This window comes from Dermacentor silvarum, chromosome 8 (genome assembly GCF_013339745.2).
Source record: "Dermacentor silvarum isolate Dsil-2018 chromosome 8, BIME_Dsil_1.4, whole genome shotgun sequence".
Taxonomy (NCBI): domain Eukaryota; kingdom Metazoa; phylum Arthropoda; class Arachnida; order Ixodida; family Ixodidae; genus Dermacentor; species Dermacentor silvarum.
This window is the reverse complement of record NC_051161.1, coordinates 3,934,491-3,953,873: the sequence shown is the minus strand read 5'-3', so window position 1 is coordinate 3,953,873 and position 19,383 is coordinate 3,934,491. Positions and strand designations below refer to the sequence as shown.

The 19,383-nt window shown below is 49.1% G+C and overlaps 1 protein-coding gene and 1 long non-coding RNA gene across 4 annotated transcripts in view; both read right to left on the bottom strand.

The window, feature by feature from the left end:
• The window catches only part of LOC119460525 (activating signal cointegrator 1 complex subunit 3), a 418,279-nt gene that overhangs the window by 359,616 nt on the left and 39,280 nt on the right, over positions 1-19,383 (bottom strand). The window lies entirely within an intron of this gene.
• Positions 223-1,065, bottom strand: LOC125939743 (uncharacterized). Its single transcript, XR_007463110.1, has 2 exons — positions 812-1,065; positions 223-367 (listed from the first exon to the last, which is right to left on the bottom strand). It is a non-coding gene; the product is annotated as an uncharacterized LOC125939743 (long non-coding RNA).

Here is a 19,383-nt window from a genome sequence, read left to right as displayed (position 1 = left end):
AGAAGCCTATCAAAAGTGTATTCTGCTGATGGATTTCATACAACTAAAGCAGTTCAGCTATTATTGCTTAAGTCCCTAGCAAAATTTCTAATACAAACCCTAATAGCCTATTCGGTTATCGACACTAATACAGTCTAGTAGGTCTCTTAGTGTATTAGTGTAATAGGTCTATTGGAGTGAAAGAAAATGTTGTAATGTTCCAGATACATAACGAAAAACAGGTAAAATTGCTAAAAGCATTTATTAGCACAGCATGTATTTTTACAGATTCCTCCTTCGAGATCTTCGTCAGGTCAGCAATCTTGATTGAGAGCTTTTCGTTGACTTCGACCAAAGGGCGTCCTTTTGAGGAAGTGGTTAAAAAAACCTGGGCACAAAAATACATATAGAAGCAGTTAGAAACAGGGGTGCTAGTTCTACCACTAAACGTTTAAGCTGGCAATATTTGCTTCCACATTAGAGTAATGTGGCTCCGCAATTACCAAACTAATTTTAGGACAGTGTGATATATGCTAGCTCAAAATGTTTATCATAATAAAAAATGACGCCACGTGACACGATAGGACCACTATAAAGAACACAAAATCAACATAAGATGTGTGTTCCATCGAAACAGTAGGCAGATATAAAGAACTCTAGACACAAATCTTGCACAGCGTTGTCGGAAACAGGCATGTCGATCATTGCTGCAACGCACACAGCAATCGGCCCGACGGCACTGTTCAGAAGTACTTACGTCCACCGTTAGGATAAAAAAAAAAGAAAACACCTTATTCTGTACTATAGAAGCATAAACAAGAAGTATAATTACCTCGAAATGGTAAATCGGCGCCGGGGAGAACACTGCACATCGATGCACGCTGATAGATCCACAAAGCCGCGAAGGACAGGGGTAAAACAGTTGCCTTGGGTTGTTTGGAAGTCACAACAGCAGCCATAGATAAAACTATCCAAATATACTACTCCACGAATGAGATTGCGCAGGCGCTAACACCACGGGTTCCTTAAAAACACATCGTTATTTCACTAACACGCACGCACGCCTCGCGTGACGCCTCGCGTAGCCTCGCCTTGACATGGCGGCCGCCATTGCACACGTGCTGTGCGCAACTACCGCTGACTATGGTCGCAGTTTTATCATAGAGAAAGGAATTTCTTTCTCTATGGTTTTATATCCTTCCCACCCGCCGCGTTCCCTTCTCTGCGATACTGCTCTTTGATGTCAATAAATATTACGGCCTTTTATATGCTATATCAAGTTAGCAATTTAGATTAAAAGTTTAACATTTACTTTATGCGCACTTCAACAGAAAATACGACACTGACGAAACTTCAGTGCCAAACAAATATGGTTGTTCGTAAGCTGACCGGGCACCGCGATCTGACGGCTGGTTGTTCGCGTTTTTCTTTTTTTTCGCGGGGGAGTATTCGCTGTGCTGTAAACACTAGCTGTTTCCTCGACTCATCGCGACGAGGCTCAGTGAAGCAAAATTGGCAAGACCATGTAGGCGTACGTCGCTGAGAGGTGGTGTGCTGAAACTAATGCAAACGTGCGAACGCAATCTGCTGCACAATTGTACAGCAGAATTTTTAATTATTCAGTGATTAATTAGAAACACCCCTCCATGCAAGCAAGCGGTCCGCTATTCTAATTTTTTGTCAATTAACTTTCACCAGCAAACAAGAGCTGTGGAATCTAGCAGTACATGTTGTATCAGACCAGTAACAATCTGCATAAGGCCAATAGGACCTGTTAGTCTAATAGAGAAACTAGTAGACACGCGCGTGTCTACTACACTGCTTGTAAAAGACTAATAAGTCTAATACACACGGCCTCTTGGTCTTATAGGTAAATCAGTACGACTAATAGAAATTTCTATTGGTCTAATACAAAACTTATACAACTAATACAAAACTGACGTATTAGACTAATTATTACAGACTTCTATTAGAATGTTGGCTAGGATTGCTAAAACTGCCAAACTTAATTGCTCAGTATAAGTAGGACTAGCTGCTGCATGTTACTGGATGTTACTTGCTTTCATTTAAACTTCTGGTCACCGTTTCATTTGGATTCAAACTGGAAACAGTTGCTACCAGAACAACTGGCCAATGTTTAAGTTGGTTCCAGTTGCTACTGATACAACTGGTCAAAGTTCCAGTTGGAATCCAACTGGAACCAGTTGATTCCAGTACAAATGGTGAAAGTTCCAGTTGCCTCTCTACTGGAACCAGTTGATTCCAGTACAACTGGTCAAAGTTCCAGTTGGATCCCAACTGGGTCCAGTCACTCCCAGTATAACTGGAAATTGTTCCAGTTGGATCCCAACTGGAACCAGTTGCTACCCAGTTGCTTTCCAACTGGGACCAGTTGGTGTGTAACTGGGACCAGTTGGTTTCCAGCTGGAACCAGTTCATCCCAGCTGATCCCAGTTGGATCCCAGTTGGAAATTTTCACCTGGGACGCGTTTCGCCGCTGATCAGATTTCGACGATCGCCGACTGTGTTCGCCGCTATCGTTGTGCTTCAAGTGTAACTTGCTTTTGTGGGCACAGGTTCGCCCAATAAAGAATCAGTTTCGTCATTCCCAGTTTTACGACTGTTCGCTTCATCGTCACTACTACGTGACATCTGGTGGAGGTGCTTTTATGTCCTTGTACCGGACCGCCCCCGTCCAGCCGTGAGCCAAGCCCACACCGTCTAGAAGACGTCGACGCCTACCCCGACCAGCGAGCTAGTCGCAGGCTACTGAACCTGCCACCGGAGTACGAACCCCTACCTGAGAAGACCAAGATGACAAAAGTCATGACCTCGGCAGCAGCTACCATGACAGCCCCTGTGCCAACATCTGCGGTCGTGATGCAACAATCCAGGGAGCCGCCGACTTTCCGCGGTTCGCCATGTGAAGACGCCGAAAGCTGGCTGGAGGCATACGACCGGGTCGCTACGTTCAACAAGTGGGACTGCGACGAAAAGCTGCGCCATGTTTACTTCTCTCTTGAAGATGGCGCCAGAACCTGGTTCGAGAATAGGGAACGTTCACTAACAACCTGGGACCTCTTCCGAGCCGCCTTCCTGGACACCTTCACGAGCGTCGTCCGTAAAGAAAGAGCTGCAGCCTTGCTGGAAAACCGTGTACAGCTCCCGAATGAGGGCATCGGTATGTACACTGAAGAAATGACTCGATTGTTCCGGCACGCCGATCCAGCTATGCCCGAAGACAAGAAAGTTCGCTTGCTCATGCGGGGAGTTAAGCAGGAGCTATTCGCCGGACTGGTACGGAATCCACCAACAACAGTCCAAGACTTTCTCTCGGAGGCTACGACGATCGAGAAAGCACTGGACATGCGCAACCGGCAATACAATCGCCGTTCGACGCCACACTACGCCGAAGTCCAAGGACTTTCCGACGACCTACGAGACACCATCAGGGCGATAGTACGCGAAGAGCTGCGGAAGTTGCTACCGTCGTCGCAGCCTCAAGTTGCTTCCATCGCCGATATCGTGCGGGAGGAAATCCAGCAATCGCTAGGACTTCCCGAATCGCCGCAACCCCAGCCGGAAGCGATGACATACGCCGCCGTCGCCCGTCGTCAAGCCCCCCCCCCCCCCCCCCCCGCGCTCGCGCCAGGGCCCCGTAACGCCGCAATTCCGTCGCCCAGCGCCGCCGCCGCAGCCAGCACGCCCGCCCGTCGCCCAGCGCAGCTACCCGAGAAAAACGGACATTTGGCGCGCCCCCGACCACCGCCCACTCTGCTATCACTGCGGGGAAGCCGGCCATGTCTACCGCCGATGCCCATACCGCGAGATGGGCCTACGAGGGTTCGCCGTCAACGCGCCACGTCCACAGCTTGGCGAGCGACCACGTGACATCGCCGACTACCTCGCCGGAGCTCAGTGGCAACCACGACGACCCTCACGCTCGCCGTCACCAGGCCGCTACATCTCGCCCCATCGCCGTCAGTACACCGGTCCCACTCGGGGCCGATCTCCCAGTCCTTACCCGGGAAACTAAAGGCAGCAACCGATGGAGGTGCGGTTGCTGTACGACGCAGTACCGAAGATCCTCCGCCGCCGACGAAGAAGATTCGCGAATCACCACGACGAGGTATCAGCACACCGCCTGGCAAGAGCCCTAACGACAACACTTCGCCGCCGAAAGAAGACCTACCGACGCGACGTAGCAGCAGCGGAGCAAGCCGACGCAGCCGTGATCCGACGCCACGACTTAACCGCAACGCCAGACGACGGTCTACCGACTTAGACGTGCTAATCGATGGTCATCACGTCACTGCTCTCGTCGACACTGGAGCCGACTATTCCGTCTTCAGTGGCCCGTTCGCCGCCAAGTTGAAGAAGGTGAAGACTGCCTGGCAAGGACCCGATATCCGTACAGCGGGAGGCCACCTAATAACGCCGGCTGGAATCTGCACAGCACGAGTCACTGTGAACAACCGCACTTACCCGGCGAGCTTCGTAATCCTGCAGCACTGCTCCAGGGATGTCATCCTAGGCATGGACTTTCTAAACCAACACGGTGCAGTCATCGACTTAAGGTCCAAGTCGGTAACGCATTCAACGCACAACGCGATACCACCGGATACAGACATCAGTTACCATGCCTTGAATGTGCTAGAAGAACAAGTCACCGTTCCGCCTCGCTCCAGCGTAATGATTTCCGTCGGTACCGAAGTGCCTGCAGACATGGAGGGCGTCATCGAGGGCGATCATCACTTACTGCTCGACCGTGAAATTTGCGTCGCTAGAGGCATAGCTGAGCTACGTGCAGGGAAAGCAAGGGTGATGCTCACGAACTTCAGCCCCGAATACAAGCACATTAACAAAGGCACCACGGTCGCCTACATCGACGAAATAGTACAAGCCAGCAGTGCTTTCGCCTTCACGGATTCCAGTGCACCTGCAACGACGACTATAGTACCTGAACCAACTTTCGACGTCAATCAGAACCTTCCCAGGCATAGGAAAGAACAACTAAAAGCTCTGCTCCTGCAATACAAGGACTGCTTCTCGTCGTCGTCAAAAGTTCGACAAACCCCTGTCGCCAAGCACCGCATCATAACCGACGAAAATGTCCGCCCACTCCGTCAGAGCCCGTACCGAGTTTCGGCGCGCGAACGCGAGGCCATAAGGCAACAAGTCGACGAAATGCTACGCGACGACATCATCCAGCCGTCCAAGAGTTCGTGGGCGTCCCCCGTGGTGTTAGTGAAGAAGAAGGATGGAACCCTACGTTTCTGCGTCGATTATCGTCGCCTCAACAAGATCACGAAGAAGGGCGTATACCCCCTCCCACGGATTGACGACGCCTTGGATCGACTCTACAACGCAAAGTATTTTTCGTCGATGGACCTCAAAACCGGCTACTGGCAAATCGAAGTCGACGAGAGGGACCGGGAGAAGACTGCCTTTATAACACCAGACGGACTGTTCGAGTTCAAGGTCATGCCGTTTGGTCTTTGCTCGGCACCTGCGACTTTCCAACGCGTCATGGATACAGTACTGGCAGGCTTGAAGTGGCAGACTTGCCTCATGTATTTGGACGACGTCGTTGTGTTTGCCTCAAGCTTCGAAGAACACCTGCGGCGCCTTGAAACAGTTCTTCAAGCTATCAAGACCTCCGGACTCACGTTGAAGCCAGAAAAGTGCCGCTTCGCATACGAGGAGCTCTTGTTTTTGGGCCATGTCATCAGCAAGTCTGGAGTGTGCCCTGACCCACAGAAAACGGCGGCCATCACTGACTTTCCTCCGCCCGCCGACAAGAAGGCAGTGCGTAGATTTCTTGGCCTGTGCGCCTATTACAGGCGCTTCGTCAAGGATTTTTCACGGATCGCCGAGCCACTGACGTACCTCACGAAGGCCGACGTCGAGTTCAAGTGGGAGACGCCGCAAATCGAAGCATTTGAAGAACTGAAGCGACGCCTACAATCGCCGCCCATCCTTGCGCATTTCGACGAAAACGCCGATACCGAAGTCCACACCGACGCAAGCAGCGTAGGACTCGGCGCCGTGCTTGTGCAGAGGACTGACGGACTAGAAAGGGTTGTAAGTTACGCTAGCCGGTCGCTATCGAAGGCGGAATCAAATTATTCCACAACAGAAAAGGAGTGCCTCGCCATCATCTGGGCTACATCAAAGTTTCGCCCCTACCTCTATGGCAGGCCCTTCAAAGTTGTGAGCGACCACCACGCCTTGTGTTACCTAGCTAACTTGAAGGATCCTTCAGGTCGCCTCGCACGATGGAGTCTGAGACTTCAAGCATTCGACATCACCGTCGTTTACAAGTCCGGGCGAAAGCACTCTGACGCCGACTGCTTGTCTCGCGCCCCCGTCGAACCGCCGCCACAGGATGACCAGGATGACGACACTTTCTTGGGACCCATCAGTGCCGACGAATTCGCCGAACAACAGCGAGCCGACCCGGAACTAAGGAACCTTGTAGATTACCTGGAAGGCAAGACCGTCACTGTGCCGAAGGTGTTCAGGCGAGGATTGGCGTCGTTTTTCTTGCAAAACGACATTCTCCTAAAGAAGAACTTCTCGCCTCTCCGAGCCAACTACCTCCTCGTGGTACCCTCAGCATTGCGTCCAGAGGTTCTGCAAGCTCTCCATGACGACCCAACGGCTGGACACCTCGGTTTTTCTCGCACGCTCGCGAGGATACAAGAAAAATACTACTGGCCTCGCCTCTCTGCCGACGTCGCCCATTACGTAAGGACATGCCGAGACTGTCAGCGACGCAAAACACCGCCGACAAGGTGTGATGTGTTTTGCGTTGTCACTGATCTCGGGGGCGTGCGGGTGTTATGAGAGATGGAGAGGGAAGAGGCATGGCAACACAGCAAACAGATTTTATTTACACGCGAACTCAAAACCAAAAAGCCTCAAACCGAAAATCAAGCTACACACTGAACTAAAACACAATGAATAAATAAATGCCAACAAATGTACAACCTAATGAATCAATAAATATCCTTAACTTCGCCTCCGTTAGTCCTAGGCCCTTCCTACCCCAAAGTCTGGCATCACTGGCCTACTGTTGTGGCGATGCAAGAAAGTCGTTCTTACGGAGTTCGTCCTCGTTGCTCGTCTTCTCCAGGCGGGGATCTCGTTGGGCCTTTCTAAATGTCGGTGCCTCCGTCGACCGTCGTATATTCGTTGCTGCCTTTCGGTCGGTCCTTCAACTCGCTCTTCTCGGGAGCCTGGATAACCCGGTCGCTGCTGCTGACGTGGCCGGGAGAGGTGACGGGTTAGGCCTAGCGACGTCCTCGGCCGCTGCTTCCGTCTCGCTCCTTTCCCGAGTGCCGATGTGGCGTTCCGGGGATCATCGAGCGTGCCGGTCTGCCGTAGAAGGGGGAGCCTCTCTGGGGTGCCTGGTCCACGGCCACACCGTGGACGGCCAACGTCACGGACTCGGCCAGACCCCCAAGTCTCCCGTCGCCAGAGCGGTGCTGGCGATGCGACCTTCCTGGCCCGGAACCACGTCGATAATGCTCAGACAACGCCGTTTCTCCTTCGATCACGCCTCGGGTCACGCGCCTCGCGCGCTCGCGCCGTTCAGAACGCTCCGCTCACATCGTCCTTGTCTTCTTTTATTTCGCCTCCGGCGTCTTACTCATGACATGGCTCCCCTCTTCAAGAGTTTTTTTCCAAAAAACTGCTTCCTCTTGAACTTCTTTTTGGCGGCGAACTTGACTTTCGTTGTGGCTTGAGTGCTCTTCTGTGCGTCGTCTTCGCTTGCCACTCATCATCACACTTCACTGCACTGTCGCGCACGTTTCTCCATTTGTTCTGTTCACACAACACTGCACTCAATTGTTTGTAATGTTCATTGTCCCAAACACTCTATTTGAATAAACTTGCTATATACACACATTTGTAAGAGCTGACTATTCCACTGTCCGAAGGCATTCCTAAATAATATTCCTTTAGTACCCTACCGGTTATACCTGTTCATTTTTTCCGCCTTTTCCTAAGCTCCCACGCTTCTCTACGTACGGCCTGCTTCTTCCTCTTTCCTCCTCTAGCACATTTCTTGGGCGGTTTGGAGTGGCTCTGCCTTAACTCTGGCCTCTTAATCCTTTTCCTTGACGTCCGCCTCTTTTCATGCATCTGCGTTTTAACACGCCGTTTTCTTTTCCATCTACTGGGAGTTTTCCTCCTACCTTCACGCTTTGCACTTTTTAGGTGACTAGGGCCTCTATCCTCTTTCTCGTTTCTCTCGGAGTTTGACTGGCTCGGCATTTCTGGTGCCTGGCGATTCTTGGAATCATTTTCCATTACAAACCCCATGTCGTTACGAGGTGAAGCTACTTCTTTCGTTACCGCTCTCTGCTCCTCGCTTACGCCAATCTCTATCGGAATCTCGCCCATCCTCATATCACTGTCTTTCTTAATCAAGGGTTCTGTAGTCGAGGGCTTCTCCTCTGGGTCGTCACGGGCGCTATCTACTCTGCCAACGTCTTCTGACAAATTTCTGCTGTCCGCCAGCTCTGCTACACTAGCGGGCCTACTCTCAATCTTAAGCTCAGCCTCACGCTCTCTCCTTTCCGATGCCTGAGCTTTCTCTTGTAGCATCTTTATCTCTTTCTCTAGGCGTTGTTTTCTTTCCTCATAAGCTTTCTTAACTGCAGCAAGTTCTGCTAATCGAGCGGCCTCTACGCGTTTCCTTTCATCCTCAATTAGTTTGAGGCCCTGCTCCTTGCTGAGCTTCTGCTTGCGAATAGCAGCCGATATCGCCTCCCAATCCATCTCTGCAACTCCCGAGTATCAGTGACTGGGCTGGATAGAATCCGGGAACGGATCCTGGCAGGCTCGCCAATTGTGATGTGTTTTGCGTTGTCACTGATCTCGGGGGCGTGCGGGTGTTATGAGAGATGGAGAGCGAAGAGGCATGGCAACACAGCAAACAGATTTTATTTACACGCGAACTCAAAACCAAAAAGCCTCAAACCGAAAATCAAGCTACACACTGAACTAAAACACAATGAATAAATAAATGCCAACAAATGTACAACCTAATGAATCAATAAATATCCTTAACTTCGCCTCCGTTAGTCCTAGGCCCTTCCTACCCCAAAGTCTGGCATCACTGGCCTACTGTTGTGGCGATGCAAGAAAGTCGTTCTTACGGAGTTCGTCCTCGTTGCTCGTCTTCTCCAGGCGGGGATCTCGTTGGGCCTTTCTAAATGTCGGTGCCTCCGTCGACCGTCGTATATTCGTTGCTGCCTTTCGGTCGGTCCTTCAACTCGCTCTTCTCGGGAGCCTGGATAACCCGGTCGCTGCTGCTGACGTGGCCGGGAGAGGTGACGGGTTAGGCCTAGCGACGTCCTCGGCCGCTGCTTCCGTCTCGCTCCTTTCCCGAGTGCCGATGTGGCGTTCCGGGGATCATCGAGCGTGCCGGTCTGCCGTAGAAGGGGGAGCCTCTCTGGGGTGCCTGGTCCACGGCCACACCGTGGACGGCCAACGTCACGGACTCGGCCAGACCCCCAAGTCTCCCGTCGCCAGAGCGGTGCTGGCGATGCGACCTTCCTGGCCCGGAACCACGTCGATAATGCTCAGACAACGCCGTTTCTCCTTCGATCACGCCTCGGGTCACGCGCCTCGCGCGCTCGCGCCGTTCAGAACGCTCCGCTCACATCGTCCTTGTCTTCTTTTATTTCGCCTCCGGCGTCTTACTCATGACACAAGGCCAGCCGGACTTCTACAACCGATCGAGCCACCTCGCCGACCGTTCCAGCAGATTGGGATGGACTTACTGGGGCCTTTTCCGACGTCGACGTCCGGGAATAAATGGATCGTCGTAGCTACGGACTACCTCACCCGCTACGCCGAAACAAAAGCCTTGCCCAAAGGCAGTGCTGCCGAGGTAGCCCGATTCTTCGTTGAGAACATCCTCCTGCGTCACGGTGCCCCAGAAGTCCTCATCACCGACAGAGGTACTGCCTTTACGGCAGAACTAACTCAAGCCATCCTGCGATACAGCCACACAAGCCATCGCCGGACCACCGCCTACCACCCGCAGACGAATGGCCTCACCGAGCGCCTAAATAAGACCATCGCCGACATGCTGGCAATGTACGTCGACGTCGAACACAAGACGTGGGATGCCATCCTTCCGTACGTGACCTTCGCATACAACACGGCCGTGCAAGAAACGACGCACATGGCGCCGTTCAACCTGGTCTACGGAAGGAACCCGGCAACGACGCTTGACGCCATGCTACCGGACGTCACCGACGAAGAAAATCTCGACGTTGCCACCTATTTGCAGCGTGCCGAAGAAGGTCGACAGCTCGCCCGACTGCGCATCAAGAACCAGCAGAGGACCGACAGCCGACACTACAACCTTCGACGACGCTACGTCGAGTACCAGCCCGGTGACCGTGTTTGGGTCTGGACTCCGATACGCCGACGAGGACTTAGCGAGAAGCTGTTACGTCGCTATTTCGGACCATATAAGATCACCCGACGTATTGGCGCACTGGACTATGAGGTCGTGCCAGACGGCATTTCGCAATCACAGCGGCGCCGGGCACGACCTGAAGTCATCCACGTGGTGCGTCTTAAGCCTTTCTACGCCCGCTGACAAACTTAGGTACTTTGTTACTTTGTTATTGTTTTTTGTTATTTTGTTTATTACGCATGGTTTTGTTTTCGCTTTCGTGTTTGTTTGTAGCATCGGGACGATGCTTTTTAAGGGGAGGGTATTGACACGTACACATGTTTATCTTTCACCGGTGGCCGCTTTCAACATTGGCTGACAAATGTTAAACGTTATCGCTCGGCGCAGGACGCGCCTGCATTGGAAGCTTCTCGGACGTTATCAATGCTTCTATCCGTCGTCTGTGGTCACCGACGCCCATGTAATCTGATTGTATGAGCGACGCGAATTGTCTAGAACTCTCTGGAAGACACGCGGGCATCAGGGATTAATCTGGAACCTTCGATGACTCAGGCATAAAAGCCGACGCGTTTCGCCGCTGATCAGATTTCGACGATCGCCGACTGTGTTCGCCGCTATCGTTGTGCTTCAAGTGTAACTTGCTTTTGTGGGCACAGGTTCGCTCAATAAAGAATCAGTTTCGTCATTCCCAGTTTTACGACTGTTCGCTTCATCGTCACTACTACGTGACAATATTGCTAATGTTTTGCGCATTTAACAGCCAGAATGAGAGCTATGAATTTCTCCGCTAGTCGGACGTGCCGCCGAACTGCCGTAAAGTTCTTGTTGGCTCACTCCTTCTATGGCGATGGCGAGCACGACGGCAACCGCGACTGCTCCGCGCGCTACGAAGAAACGCCGCAATCGACGTTACTGTTGCGTTGTAAATTGCCATGAACGTGAAGGACTGAATAACAACGTTCAGTTTTACCGATTTCCATCGCGGTCGTATGAAGGAGAAAGGAGAGCGCTGGATACGGGCCGTTCGCGTGTTGGGTAAGCGAATTACTCGCATTCTCCACAACACAGCCACTCACATGAGAAAGTGTGATAATGTTGTTCTGCTGTAATTGTGTTGCGTAGCCCTGACGGGGGACTATGGCAACCAAGCGAAAACTGAGGAATCTGCAGCCGCCTCTTCGTTGGCAACAGAATAAACAAAGTTGTGAACCATCCTGCGTATGTGCCATCGATGTTTCTACCTGTTTACACACGTCCGCCTCCACTTTACTCAGCAAGTGGAACGGAGAGATTTGGCAGGTCAGTTTAACCAAACATTTTGGTTCCTTTATGAATTCAAAATCATGTTCTAGGGCATTGTGGTATCGCGAGCTTATTTCTAGTTTCGGCTTTTTCGATACAACGAGCACGTTTCGCAATGCACTGAGCCCTCTTGACAGCGTTTTTCTTTTTTTGTAATCTGAGCAATAAAGTTGCTGTGGGAGCACTGGATGAGTAATTGCAAAGTAACGCACGTGTTTAGAAAAAAAAAATGTCGCGTTTCTTTACATTAATTTGTGCGCGTGTGTTGTTTTAAGCGTCCGCTGGTTTGTTTTGCCTTCGGTTGTATCCCGCGAAAGCGGACATGCACGTATCTCCATTTGCAGTAAATACAAACGGAAGACAACCGAGAAGAAAACATTCGAAGATGCGCGATAACACGCTCGAACTCCCAGGAAGCGAGAGCTGAAGCGAGAACGCAACTGAAAAGGCGAAGGTCGCCAGGGCCATTCGCCCCTGATAAAGCGAGCTTTTTACCACTGACCGTAAGCTACATAGCTAACTGACTTAATCATATATGTACTTCATCGCTTTCACATTATGTACGTACCCAGATTTAACACATTTAGGCGCTAGAGAACGGACGTCGGAGTGCTTGACGTCGACGTCGTACGATGCTCGCTGTACTTTCGAGTTGCAGCGCGCCGAAATAACACCTGAAAGTTCTTTTACATTGTACACGTACTTCGCTCTGCTCCCTTTCCGAAGCGTGGATGGGCGGAAGAAGCTTTCCAGGTCCTCGATATTTAAGAAACCGTGCCTAAACAACCGAAAGAGGGGCCTCCACCATTGTGGCCTATGCAGCTTCGCTTGCGGACAGCTCTCTTTGCACTACTCAGTTTGCGCCAAGGCTGCGATGGGGGCGCTGGTGGCGGGTTTTTCTGCAGCGCCGCCTGGGCAGAGTCTGAAGTTTATTTCGTGCATTCGATTTGCTTTATAAGAATGCATACCGAGCTCTATAGTTTCTTTATTAAGGCGAAATCCTTAACTGGGCTCTTGGGAAGCCGAATGTGTCTGTTGGCCGATGCCGCGGTACCAAAAATAAATACAAACCGCGTAACTCGCGCGGCTCGTTCGCTTGGTATATATGCTAAAGTATAGTGTGGAAAGGCACAAATGTGTGACTAAGATGACTGATGGGTCATGGCATTAGTAACTTGACATACTTGTACTCACATCACGATTAACGATAACAATATGACGTGCGTTGCAAACCCGAATTTTTCGCCCAGAAATCGCTCTGATGTTGTGTGTGTGATGATAAGAACGTGTTGAATGCCAATCTCGATCTCAACGTGTCGAACTTACCTATATATCATGAAGAACTGAGAGCACAGGCAAAGGGTAATAATAGTAATGCTAATTTTGGGGGTTTTACATCCAAAAATCACAATATGGCTATGAGAGACGCCGTTTTGGAGGGCTCCGGTAACGTCGACCGCCTGGGGTTCTTTAACGTGCACCTATAATACCTATGTACACGGGTGTTTTACGCATTTCGCCTCCATCGAAATGGAAGCCATAGTGGCCGGGAATCGAACCCGCGTCCTCGAGCTTAGCAGTCCAACCTACCAAAGCCACTAAGCTACCACGGCGTGTATAGGTAAAGGGTACACGAGAAATGTACGCCGAAAAAAAAGAAAAAAAAAAACAAGACAAACCAAAATAAATGAAACGCGAACAGTGTAACATTGTATACGTATGCCTCATTTCATAATTACGAGCAAGCGTCAGAAAACGAATATGATGGATTACGTATGTGCAACTCGTCTTTCGCCTGCTTGTTTGCAAGAGCGCAAACACTAAGCGAATTGTAACATGAAAGTAACTTTAGGAATATTTATAGCGTATGCTCGCTGGTTCGTACACAGCAAATATATTTACAGATCAATAACCACGTACTTGTAGTTACGTAATGAAAGAGGCAACAAATCACCAGAACATAAACTTTTCATTTTTTGCTGTTATTGAAGGTAACTATTTTAGGGATATGTAGAATCAATAGCGATATTTGTAGTGCATCAAAGACAGTAATTTTCAAGACGATTTTCCACTCAATACAATGCAAGCACAAACATCGTCACGCGCCGTGAATGCTTGTTAGTTTACGTAAAAAATCACACGTTACGCAATAACTATGATATAATGAGAAGTTACATGTTGGTAATTTCTGAGAGCATTCACGGATTATTAAAACAAGGCTATTGCAGTAGCAACTTTTACATAACAAATTAGTAAATGGCTAGGCCCAGTAGTAGCTATCTATTCATTTCAATGTAGAAAAAAATATTTGTTTAGCTATATTCGATCGAATATGGCTTTTCTTTCGAATGTCTGAATTTGAAAAAAGCTTCGCTCACGGTGAACCTTAAGGTACATCATGCGCGAAGTTTGTATTGAATATATAGCGTACAGCAAGAATTGTTCGTGTACGCAATCTCTGAAGCGAAATAAGAGAACAATATTGCGGTGTTAGGGCCGTCTTTGATCTTTCTCTTGCTTCCCTTACACCTTCTCACTCTGCTCTGTTCATAATAAAATATTGTCGTGGCTAAAAAATATTCGAATGCGTATGCATATTGCTGTAAACCACTACTGACCATGAGCGAAAAGCGCGTAATGGTGAGCGAAGCGGTCACTGCACGCACGCACGATTTCTGTACTTGACTGCGTCAGTAATTTCCTTTTTTCGTTACTCTTATTCTTGCAAGCATGGTGCTACTGCCCGCGTATCCATGCGAATAACGTTTCTTTTTTTACGTCCTTTCCTTGCGCGAGCTAATTTAGCGCGTTTCTACGCACGCACAGATAGCGTAATACCGTTCCCGAACTCTAGCCGCCGCCTACTAGGCGACTAGGCCGCGCTGATGAGTTTGATCCGTTAGTTTTTGCATTATCTTGCTGCGCAAGCACAAAGAAACGCTTAAAGATGGGTAAGCTCCATGGAGCACCACACTGCTGAATTTAAATAGAGTTTAAGTGCTTTGTGTGGAAAATGAACGCAAAAAACTACAGCGCGAAGCAGACGACCCTCGCTTCCCGCGCGCTTCGCGAGCGCGAAAAGCCCACGATGGATGGATGGATGAGGCTGAACCCTTTAAACCGGGCGGTGGCATACGCCACCTAGCCATGACTATTAACATATTTTGTACTTTGTGGTGGGTGAAATTTCACCCCTGCCTTGATTTTATCCACCAATCAGACAACCTCTGTTTGGTTATTTCTACCCGCTTAAAGTCTATTTTGCCTTCACTGTCCCTAAACCCCAATGCTTTGAAAAAATCAGCCCCGTTGCCTTGCACTGTAGGGTTAAGCCCTTTACAGAAAAGTATGAGGTGTTCAGCCGTTTCCTCTTCTTCTCCACACGCACAGCACAACGTGTCTATACCTTGGTACTCGACTCGGTACATCTTAGTCCGCAATACTCCCGTCCTGGCTTCAAACAACAAAGAGCTTCCCCTAGAATTATCGTAGATATTTTCTTTGGCAATTTCTTGCTTGAAAGTTCGGTATGTTCCCAGTGCTGATTTCGTCTGCATCCCTGTTTTCCACAGACCCCTCTCTGTTTCCTTAACCTTTTTCTTAACCGCTGTTTCCTGGTTTGCACCCCTCCGGCAGTCCAAATATTTGATTGACAGTTTTCTGGTCAGCTTCCTCCATTTTGTATCAACATTCCTCATGTACAAATAACTGAAAACTCTCCTTGCCCACCGCTTTTCTGCCATTTCTCTCAATCGCTCCTCAAATTCTATCTTGCTGCTGGCTTCCCTGCCCTCGAATGACGTCCATCCCATGTCACCCTGTACCCCATGATTTGGTGTATTTCCGTGTGCTCCCAGAGCCAGTCTACCTACCCCTCGCTGCTTAACTTCCAACCTTGCTCGAACCTCTGATCTCATGCACAGGACCGCATTGCCGAAAGTCAAACTAGGGACCATCACCCCTTTCCAAATCCCTCTCACCACTTCGTACCTATTGTAATTCCACAGTGCCCTATTTTTCATCACAGCTGCATTTCTGCTACCTTTAGCCGTCACATAATTTTCATGTTCCGTTAGGTACTCAGCCCCATTGTTTATCCACACTCCAAGATATTTGTACTTATCCACCACCTCCAGCGTAACCTCCTGTATCCTATGCTCGCTGCCCTGATTATCAGTAAAAGTCATGACTGCCGATTTTTCTTTACTAAACTTCAAACCTAAGCTATCTCCCTCTTTACCACATATGTCCATTAATCTCTGCAAGTCTTCCTTGCTGTCAGCCATAAGTACAATGTCATCCGCATACATCAGTCCTGGTAATGACTGTTTAATCCATTCTCCTTGCTTTAAATAGGAAAGGTTGAAGCCAAGTCCGCTCCTCTCTAATTTTTTCTCTAATCCTTGTAAATACAGCATGAACAACAGAGGTGACAGAGGGCACCCCTGCCTAAGCCCCTGCTGTATCTCTATAGGCCCAGATACCTTGTTTTCCCATTTTATAAGCACCTTGTTACTTTTATAGATATCTTTTAAAAGATTTCTTACTCCATCTTCCACCTCTAGAGTGCCCAGTATGTCCCACAAATCCTTTTGGATTACACTGTCATAGGCTCCCTTGATATCCAGAAAGGCAAGCCATAGGGGCCTGTGTTCCTTTTCTGCTATTTCAATACACTGTGTCAATGAGAACAGATTATCTTCTAAGCTTCTTTGTTTTCGGAACCCATTTTGTAGTTCCCCCAGCACCTCCTCGCTCTCCACCCATGCCTGCAGTCTGTCCTTTATAATCTGCATCACCACCCTGTAAACCACTGACGTCACTGTTATGGGACGGTAGTTGTTTATGTCGGCTTTGTCCCCCTTTCCCTTATATATCATACTCATCCTGCTCAGTCTCCACCCGTCGGGGGCTTTACCGTCCATTATCATTTTTCTCACTGCCTCTCTTAATGCTTTCTTAGATTTTGGGCCCAATGTCTTTATCAACATAATTGGGATGCCATCAGGACCTGTCGACGTGCTACTAGGAACCCTCTTCTCTGCCCTTTCCCACTCGCTTTGTGCCAGTGGAGCCACTGCACTGACTAGTCCATCCTCACCTGATTGAGCACATGCTATGTTTCGTTCTTTAAATTTTTCTGTCATCATTGTTCTTATATGTTTCATTGCCTCATCTCCCTCTAGTCGAACACCTTGAGCTGTAACTATAAACCTCTGCTCTAGGCTAGTCTTATTACTTAAGGAGTTGAGATGTTTCCAAAATTTCTTTGCTGCTTTTCTATCCTTTTTGTTTACTTCTGACAACCATTGGCTCCCCTTTCTTCTGATCTTCTCATTGATCAAATTGGACGCTTCCCTTCTACAGTTTAAGAAGTTATTCCATTTTCTGCGTACATCAGCTTCTGGTTCACCCCTCTGCTTTGAATATCTGTGTTCCCTGGATGCTTCCTGACATTTCTCTATGGCCTTCTTAACCTCCTCATCCCACCAGCTCTTGGGTTTACGTCTTCTGTTCCCTTTTGTCCTGACTCGTACCTTAGTAAGCTCTAGCTCAAATAGTCCTGTTAAATTTGCATATGTCCATTCTGTTTTTGTATCCTCTGAAATTACTTCCTCAATTTGCTGGGTTGCTATTTCAAGCTGCTTTTCCGAGTAAAATATCCCACCTGGTTGTTCATCTTGCCTCCTACCTACTTTCATTTCCCTTCTAAAACTCACCTTAATACGTTTGTGATCACTACCTAGACTTCTGGAGCCATATTCATCTATGATCATTACATTTAGCCTATCGTGCATCCTATGTGACATTAGCGCATAATCTATCGTCGACTGCAGGCTCCCTACCTCCCATGTTATGTGCCCTTCACACTTCTCAGTACTGTTGCATACAACTAAGTCATGCATTTCACACATATCCAGCATCATGTTGCCTGTTGAGTCTGTGTACCTGTCCATGTCTTCTATGTGTGCGTTCATATCTCCTAGTATAATAATCTCGCACCCTTCTCCTAGCTCATTAATGTCACTTGATATGCATTCCAGCATTTTTTTTTTCCTCTTTGGCATTTGCTCCTGTCCACAGGTATACAAAGCCAAGGAGTGTCTGCTCTCCTGCAACTTTCCCTTTTAGCCATAAATGCTCCTTGCATTCCTGTTTGACCCTTTGCCAGTTCATACTTTTATGAATGAATGCACCAATTCCACCCCCTTTTCTGCTGCCCTCTGTTCTATTGCAATATTCCCATGCATAGTCAGGATTACAGGGAGGTTGCTCCATGTCCCTAAGATGTGTCTCCACAAACCCGTATACCATCAGCTTTTCTTGCCTTAGTTGCTCGTCTATCTCCTCCCACTTCAGCCTATTCCTGCCACCTTGCATGTTAATGTACCCTATGTCAGAATGACCTTGCCCCTGGTGCTTACGTCTATTTCTTCTACCGATTCCACGTTTCTTGAATCTTGGAGCCTCTCTGGGTCCGTCTTCGTCTACACTGGTGGTCTTAGGGCTCTGGGTCCCCCCAAAAAAGCCGTAGCTTGGCGCCCTATCCTACTACCTATGCTCCCGCCCGTGGCACCACTGTAGTGAATGCACGGGTCCGGTGCAGCAGCGGTGCAGCGCGGCAGTTCACACAAAAAGGCCCTCGCCGGAGTCGGCGCTTTGGACACTCTCCCATATTCTAGGTCACTCTACGCATGGCGGCTGCACGGCCGCCATTATCCGCCATCTTGGCTGTCTCATTGGCTGTCCAGAGGTCACGTGTTTTGAAATTTGTGCCGGGAAACGGAAATATTGCAAAATGCTTCCGCCTTTTTCATTTTCCTGTGCTGCCCTCTGCCGCGCGCCGCTGGAAACGTTTTGGTAGGGTGCTGGGGCTTTCGCGCCGGTTGATTTGTGAACCTGCGCCCGTGTTAAGTGCGCATCGGTTGTGCGTTTCGTGGATCGCGAATAATTATTAATGGCTTCTGGGGGGCAGCATGTCGTTCCTGGAAGCCATGTAGCACTCACCAGCTATATACACGTAGGGTGAGCAGGCCTGAGTGTGCTGTTTTGTTTACAGTGCGGCCGATAAAGGCACGCTGAGTTACCTCTGCCGTCGCGGCTGCTTTGGAGTTTGTTGGCCCTAACTCCTGCACTTGCACCTCGCTTTTTTTTTGTAATTGTTTTTACACATTCTTTAGACATTTCGCATAAATAAGATGTTTTCGAGTGCGCAGCCTTCCGCGTCGGATTTAGCAAAGCGATGCACTTGTTTACATCGGCATCTACAGCCACAGATCGTTGTTAGCGTCAAAAAATGGGGGAAAGGTGCATATATGAAAAGGCACTGATATGAAAGAATGTCAAAACGTAGAATAAAACACACATATCTGCTCATACGAGCCGCGTTGCTCCATCGTGAGACGAGTCAGTATGAGCGGCTGAGCCACCTAAACAATGGCGGCTGTGATCCCGGTCATGATTGGGATATGTCTGCCATCACGCTCCAGCCCATACATATTCCCTGGTGATTAAAGAAAATGTCGCAGTTTTGCCAGAAAAGCGACACTTCGATTGCGATAGCAAATTAGTAGAGAGCTATACGAAGCAAGGATAGTAGTTTAATGGCCCGTATAAACTTGTAAACATTCGCCTTTTAACTAAATAGACAAGCACGG